The following is an 8,691-nucleotide window of genomic DNA, read 5'->3' as shown; positions in this document are numbered from 1 at the left end:
ATATAATATTCCTACCAATCAGCCATAAAATAAAAATAGTTATTTTTTTTTATTCTTCTCAATTTCACTCACTTTCAATTGCTATTTTATTCTTTCTCCTCTTGGTTATTTTGTGTTCGTGAACAAAATGCATAGAGCCAATGCAAAACAAAAAAATATATATAATTTAGAATGTTTAGTTAAAAAAAATAATCTTGAATCAATGTGGGCATTTGGTCTAGTGGTATGATTCTCGCTTAGGGTGCGAGAGGTCCCGAGTTCAATTCTCGGAATGCCCCTATTTTAATTTTTATCTTTTATTTATAATTTTTATCTAGAAAATTAGTAAAACTATTGATCTCTTATGCTGTTTCTACATGGAAGAATAATATTAATCATAACCTCAAAATTCTCTTTAGTTTTCAATATGGCTGGAAAACAAAAATTTTCATAATTTAAGAAAAAAAAACAGAAGATGGGATTATTGTGCAGCCCTCACACTTCCACTTGATCCCATGAAGAAGGTATTTTTTGTTCATGCACTAATCTTGAAACATATCTCCATGAGAATCTATAAGCATTTTTCATGTTTCTTTTACTATAACAATCAAGTCTGTTTAGGATTTTATGTTTATATGTTTCTTTTTTTTTAAAAAATCTAATTATTATCAAATGGGTATTAGGAGTCATCCCACCGAAGGATAGAGAACCATCAATGAGCAACACTCCGCATTGTAGTCTAGAAAACCCCCACAGTTCAACAACACATTTGATATCCCATATTCATATATGGGGCATGAATTGAAACTAGACTTGCCCTCTCATTTTACTTTTGTCCCTAGATACTTCCCCTTGCTTCTGATTTGTCGCTTGACTGTCCACGTCCATCCTCAGGATTGAATTAAATCCTCAGTTGCCGTTTGACTTGCAACTGACAAATTAGTTGAGAGTTCATTCACAATGCGTGATTAATTTCTTTCTCATGGCAGGTCTGAGGCAATAACTTTTTCTTTTCATGAGGTAGCTGATCAGAGAGCTGCACTGTAGACTCGTGTGTATTGATGACTTGCTCGAGCTCAAGCTGCTCATGTACTAGAACAACACGAGAAGTTTGAGAATTTTTTTCGACTGCTCTAACTTTCCAACTTCTCTTTTGACATGCCGTACAAGATTAACTCATCTACTGATACCAAAAGCAAGATGATGATCCGAACTGGCACGAAATCTTCCACAACTTTACAAGTTTCTCAAGCTGGGAACAGAAGCAAAATTAATTAGCCACAATAGTTTGTAAACTTGAAATATTTAGACAGCATGGTAACAATTCTCTTCGCTTACAGTTCTACACTCATAGATGGAGAAGAATCCAAGAAAATATTAAGAAGATGAAGAAGAATCCAATAGGAAAAATCAAGAACATCAGCATTTGTCATCTGCGTCCACTGCTGTTGGTCTCTTTCCTTATCTTGTTGCTTCTTGTCTCCAATAAGTTATGCTTAGAAATTAGAATCATGACGATAAGATGAAGAAGAATTCAATAAGTAAAAAGACAATAGCTAGCTGCAGCTCTCTGCCATCATCCTCCGAATGCTAAAGCAATGATCAAGAAAATTAACATTTGTCATCAGCATCCTCTGCTGATGATCTCTTTCCTCATCGTTCTGCTTCTCGTATCTAATAAGTCATACTTAGAATTATGATGACAATATTACTATTGCTTTTGTACATTCTCCATCAAAATACTTCCACCGATGGTGAGGATGCCTCCGTTCTCGCCACCGGCAGCGCCTCTTCTTCGTCCTCCTCAACGGCGTCCCATAGGAACTGCGCGTAAGAACCCAGCACGTAGATGTAAACACGTACCTCTGGATTATGGATCATGTCACAATCAAGAATTTACGAAATGAAGCTTATAATTACCAGTAGTCCGGCGATAATTTGACGACGAGCTCGAAGTAGGCTTCTGCCCTCTCCTCGTCCCTGTGCGTTTCCCACACCAGCTTTCCGTACATAGACAACACCTCGCCACTACAAGAAAAAAGCCTTACAACAACGGTTTTTCACCGTTGTCGTAGCCCCTTTCGGACTGTTGTTAAAGGCTGTGTTGTTAAAGGGGGTACTCAAAGACAACAGTTTTTAACCGTTGTCTTTGAAGACAAAGACATCAATTTTTACAACGGTGAAAAACTGTTGTCTTTTCCTTCAAAGACAACAATTTTTCACCGTTGTCTTTGAGCGTCTACCTTTAATAACAGGGTCTTCAACAACAGTTTTAAACTATTTACGACAACAGTGAAAAACTGTTGTCTTTTTTTGATAAAAAATAAAAAAAATATTAAAATTTATTATACAATTTTCTAGTATTATAAATCATTCAAAATACTAAATTTGTAAATAAAATTTAACATATAATTTTCTAACATTCAAAAATAATATTTACAGTATTCCGAAGAAATTTCAAAAGCATCCAACAAAATGACAACGACACTATTAAAATAAAGGTAGAACAACACAACATCCTAATCCTAGAAGAGTAACACAACATCCTAATCTTGATATCCAGTTTTGAAGAGTTGGATCATTTGAACTACTTTTACCATGTACAACACTAGAAGAGTAACAAAACACTGCTTCTTAATTCTCCTAATCCTTCATCTTCTTCATCCTTGCCATGTTTGCATCGTACTTGGATCGAAGTGGACCAAGTAGATAAAGAAAGAAGATAAACTAAATGCCTTCATCTTCTTCATCCTTGCTTCTTAATTCTCCTAATCCTTCATCTTCTTCATCCTTGCTTCTTAATTCTCCTAATCCTTCAAACTCCACCTGTAAGAAGAAGATAAAGAAATGTCACTTGATCTAAACTAAATGCCTATGAATAATAAAAAAATCTGAAATCTCATAAAGTAGACTTAATTCATTAATAATGCATCATATTGAATGCCTCTCCATGACTAGCTTAATAGCCTGTGCTATAGACATGTCTTCATTTGTTTCATACCTGAGTTTGTTAGCCTGTAAACGTTGAACAGTCATTTCACAAGAGAAATATTTTCAAGTTATCAGCACTGCAGATATAAGGTTAATAAAGAACTTGCCTCTTCCAGAATGGTTTCAAACACCTTACCAACTTTTTCCACTAGATCTTGAGGCACTCGATGTCCATCACCATCAAAGAGTGCGTAGCTGAAAAATAGAAGTAAATTTGTCTCCATAAGATTATAGTCTCCATGATCAGTGATATCTGTGAGTTATTCAGTTAACCATTACCTCTCCAAGTCATGATCATACAAGACAGAATTGTCACCAGAAGTTCGATAAATTGGTAGACCAAGTCTTCCAATCCAAGATGCCAATGGATTCTCGTTGCAGACACCATGCAACCTGAAGTGTCCAAATTAAAACTTCTAGTCACTGAAATTTTGAAGGCTGGCCACAATCCTCTTCAGAAGGAATGAAAACAAAAACACAAAAAAAAGAAGCATACCAGGCTGCTCCGTGGAGCTAACTTTGGTTATAAATCACTGTCACAGAAGCCAATATAATAGAAAATGATGGCAAATAAGAAAGAATTTAAGATCTGATCAGGCAAATAGCAACACTACTAAAAGATATTGTGGTCATCAAAATCAGTTTCAGCATACTACATACAGCTTAAGAATGAACCCAATGGTGGTTTTGCTCAAACTTAAAAGTTGACAAACAACTTGCAAAGCCCTACTGTTTTAACTAAAAACATGTGCACTCTGCTATCAATTGCATTGATGCATTGACACCTCACTCATCATTTTTTATGTTGCATAACTAAAAAGTCATGCCCTACAGAGTAAACAAGATGGAACAAAATCAAGCCTAGATATAGTTCATGAGCATTATGAAAAGAACTACTACCTGGATTGCTATACCAGCAAGGTCCATTCCTATCACCCATAGGACATTATAGCCAGACATTCTCCGCCAACGAATAATTGTATCCTAAGATTGCACAACAAGCCATATAAATGCCAAATAAAACAACAAGGAAAACGTAACACGAGATAGAAAGTAACAAGGAAAACGTAATATAAAAGTCACCTGTATAGCAGCAGTAAGACCATGACCTATGTGAAGAGCACCTGTCACATTTGGAGGTGGGAGGACCTATAGGAAATATATGATTGCTAAAGTAACTTATGTTATGACTAAAATGGATAGAATGAATATCAATTTTTTCTGGAAAAACAATGATAGTCATATCAGCTTGCTGCCACCTAAGAACCCATATTAGCAAGAGCTTCATTTGTTTGTGTCCACTTTTTGTTTTCTCAGACTTCTCATTCAGACAATAGTTAATATCCTCTCAACCGCATGAATTTCCAAATGATGAATCTATGGGAAAGGAAAAAAAAATAGAAAACAAAAAAAAAAGTTGTAGTCAAAGATATAAAAGGAGTCATCTCAACCACACTATTTATAAATGCTATTTTTTAATCTTTTCTATCTCCTTTCCAACACCATGATTCCCTGTCTTCTGGTAATTTAGACTGCATAAGTGGGTTAGTGTTATAAGTGGGATTGCCTTGCTTCAGTCTTCTGATAGAATGATGCTGCAAGAAAATTTAAGTCAATATATATATAGATATATATGTTGATGTGAAGCAGTAAAATGCAAACTAGAATATATTTTAACACCATGAAAAAAAACATAATTAATAATAAATCCAACACAAGAACAAGCAACATATTCTGTCGTGTTGTATATATATTTACCAAATGCATTTTCCTTCCACATTGTTGAACTCTAAAAATAATTCAGAAAGTACCCCAATAATAAGACTGACAACAGAAAACACCCCAAACATAAAAATTTATTTTTATTTGCAATTATGACAGATAATCATGTAACTAGCTTCAGTATTCCCACAAAAAAAGATATGTAACATAACAATATACTGATACAAAGAAAACTAAAGGGATGACCATTAAAGGAAAGAATACCTTAAATAAAATGAATTCAGAAAGTTCCCATAGGCTCTGGATTAATCCTTTAAGTTTACTTTGATCATGAGCTAAATCATTGCAGTGAATAGATTTAAATCGAAGTAGGTAAAATTCCCATTTTGGCAGCCTGTATACCTCACGAAACCCATCTGCAATTTCACACTAGAGGTTGAAATCGAGCTCTTAAAAATCTTTAAACTTGATATACCGAAAGCTGGAATAGAGCAGGAGGCTATACTCACCAGAAAAATCCAAATTGATGCTGGAAATCATTGAAAAAGGGATGAGTAGATACAAAACTCTACTAAGCTTGAACACCAACATCTCACGACTGGAAGCCCTAAGAATCGACCTGAAATCAGTCAAAAAATTGAAGATTTTGTGACTAAAAATTTATGCAGAAATAGGTCACAAAAAGGACTCTATTTGGGCAGAAACAAGCATAAAAAATATGTAAGGAACAAAACCCCTCAAATGATTTGAAAATGAGGGAGGCGGGGAGGCGAAGGGTGTCAGTGACAGTGGCTAGTACGCGGAGAAGAAGTTTGTCCAAGAGAAGCAGAGATCTCTTCCTCCATCGCAGGTTCGTTTTCATTAGGGTTTGTGTTTGATCACTGAGTCGCATGTTGAAGAGTGCACGATAGAGAGGCCTTTTAGTTGAGGCGGCAGCGACGCATATGGCAGAAGCGAACCTGAGGCCCATCTAGGATGGAAGGCAGTGGAGCATCTAGGGTTTTCGACGAGAAGATGCAGGAGGAAGAAGTAGAGGACACTTACTGTTAGTGGATTTCATGTCGGAGGTCTTGCCGGTGAGGGCGTCCTTAATGGACTCGTGGACTGCTGCTGCTCCTGCGCGGCTCCGGTGAGCGAGAGATTGTGAGAAAAGAGAAAAGAGGGACGGATTGAGAAGATAAATGGGTGGAATGCGGCGGCAAAAAACTTTCGGGGAGAGGGAAAGAAAAAAAGCGGGGCAAAAATTGGCAAAGGGGAAAATACGGCGAAGGAAAAAAAACACCAGTATTCAACATCACTTAATCGACAACGGCTTTTAAAAACTGTTGTCGTAATCCCAAAAAAAAAGCGCACATAGACAACAGTTTTCAAAAACTGTTGTTGTAGCATTTAAAAACCGTTGTCGTAGTCTTAAAAAAACATAAATAGACAACGGGTTTTAAAAACCGTTGTCGTAGGTCAAAAAAATTGCTAAAAGACAACGGTTTTTGTTAAAACCGTTGTTAAAAGGCAAAAAGACAACGGTTTGGTATAAAACCGTTGTCGTTTGAGTGTTGTTGTAAGGCTTTTTTCTTGTAGTGCGTCGTCACCGGGGCTCGCCAGGATCACCTGCCCATAGCACTCTTCGACGCATACCGCATCGCCTTTGTTGCACAAAGAAGGGGGCAACAACACCTCTCAATCTCTAACACGCGGAAGAAGAGGAAGAGAGAAAAGAGATCGCGCGGAGCAACAAGACAAAAACACACAAAAGAAGAGCAAATACAAAGAAGGAGAAGAAGAAGAAAAAGAAGAAGAGTTATCGTGGTTCAGCGACATGCCTATTCCACAAAAACAACCGAAGCTTTATTAGAATTCTCTCAACACAAAAGAATCATATTACATGATTCTTGTGATTGTTGTTGTACAATAGGTTTATAATGATCTCTATAAATAATGTTAAACCTTAGACCCGGTAAAATCGTAACAAAATTTTGTTATGAAAGATCATAACAAAATTCTATTATATAAAATCTTAACAGAATTTTATTACAAAAAATCTTAACAGATTTTTCATCCATAACATCCCTCATATTAACTTTCATCCAAATATGAGTCACTCGTCAACAATCTCCACCTTGGCGAACATTCACCCCTTCGAAGAACACGAGTATCTAAATAAAGCTCCACCTGGATCTCTAGATATGGACTTCCTTCCTCTAGCATTTAGATATATATATTAAGTTCAAGCAATGCTCGAACTTCTATGTGGTCATGGGCTTTGTCAGCATGTCTGCAGCATTGTCTGTAGTGTGAACCTTCTCAAGTTGAATTTCTCCGGAAGCAATCAACTCTCTGATCTTGTGAAATCTTACATTAATGTGTTTGGTTCTCGCATGATACACTTGATTCTTCGCTAAATAGATAACACTCTGGCTATCGCATAACAACTTGACTCTACCTTGCTGAACACCCAGTTCTCTGACCAACCTTGTAAGTCATAAAACTTCCTTCACTGCTTCAGCTACTGCCATGTACTCGGACTCGTAGTAGACAAAGCAATAATAGATTGTATCATAGATTTTCAACAAATAGGTCCTCCTGCCACAGTGAACACGTATCTTGTAGTAAAGCTTTTGTTATCTAAATCTCATGCATAGTCTGCATATATGTACCTAGCAACTAAAGGATCTTCCAATTGTCTACCGAACATGATGTCATAATCAGTTATATTTCTCAAGTATTTGAAAATCTATTTCACTACATCCCAATATGGTCGACCAGGATTTGAGAGAAACTTGCTCACCATACTAACAGCTTCCGCCAAATCTGGTCTTGTGCAAACCATGGTATACAACAGACAACCAATTGCACTGGCATAATGAACCTTTGCCATCTCTTGGATCTCGTCATCCATATTTGGACACTGTGTACTAGATAACTTGAAGTGATGCGCCAGGGGTGTGTTTACCGACTTTGCATTCTTCATGTTGAACTTATCCAGTACCTTCTCCACATAGCTACGTTGAGACAACCATAATCTCCTTGCAGCTCTATCGCCGCGAATCTCCATCCCAAGAATCTTCTTGGCCTCTCCCAAATCTTTCATGTCAAATTCCTTGCTCAGTAGTCTCTTCAATTTGTCAACCTCTTTCATCTTCTTCGCAACAATAAGCATGTCATCTACGTATAGTAGTAAGACAATCAGTGATTCATCTTCAAGGCTCTTCATATATATGTAGCAGTCATACTCACATCTCTTATATCCGTTTTGAATCACGTATGAATCAAAACGTTTGTACCATTACCTAGGAGATTGTTTCAATCCATAGAGCGATTTCTTCAACTTGTAAATCAACCACTCTTGCCCAACCTGACTAAATCCCTCGGGTTGTGACATAAAAATTTGCTCTTCCAAATTTTCATGAAGAAATGCCGTATTCACATCTATTTGCTCAAGCTACAAATCGTGATGTGCCACTAAAACCAACACCGCTCTAATATAACGTATGTCTTACCACCGGAGAGAAAATTTGTTCATAGTCAATCACCTTTCTCTGTGAATACCCCTTTGCTACTAACCGAGTCTTGAACTTCACTTCTTCTCCTTCTGACATTACTTCTTTCTTCTTGAATATCCACTTGCATCTCATAGCTTTCTCTCCATCAGGAAGTTCCACTAGATCACATGTTTTGGTTTTTATGCAACGACTCCATCTCCTCAGCCATAGCACCTGTCCATCTGTCCTTCTCAGAATTGTGTATCACCTCCTGAAAAGATGTAGGGTCTTCGCTACTAGTGATAAGCGCATAAGATACCAAGTCTTCGAATTCGTATCTAGTGGATGGTTTTACGACTCGTCTCGTTCTACCACTAGCTATAGTGCGATGCTTCATGTGCTCTGAGCTAGAATCATCAGAGTCATGAGTCTCTAGCTCCACCTGCACAATATCTTTCTCCATGTTTCTCTGTGGTGTTTCCTTTCCTTCTTCCTAAGTATGTTGTAACATAGCTTTCTC

At 37.1% G+C, this 8,691-nt stretch overlaps 1 non-coding gene across 1 annotated transcript; it reads left to right on the top strand.

Annotated features, from left to right (window-relative positions):
• The first annotated feature begins 206 nt into the window (after positions 1-206).
• TRNAP-AGG lies at positions 207-278 on the top strand. Its single transcript has one exon. It is a non-coding gene; the product is annotated as a tRNA-Pro (tRNA).
• Positions 279-8,691: the final 8,413 nt, after the last annotated feature.

Source organism: Zingiber officinale, chromosome 8B, assembly GCF_018446385.1.
Source record: "Zingiber officinale cultivar Zhangliang chromosome 8B, Zo_v1.1, whole genome shotgun sequence".
Taxonomy (NCBI): domain Eukaryota; kingdom Viridiplantae; phylum Streptophyta; class Magnoliopsida; order Zingiberales; family Zingiberaceae; genus Zingiber; species Zingiber officinale.
Note: the sequence above shows the minus strand (reverse complement) of the source record. Positions and strands in the feature narration are given on the sequence as shown.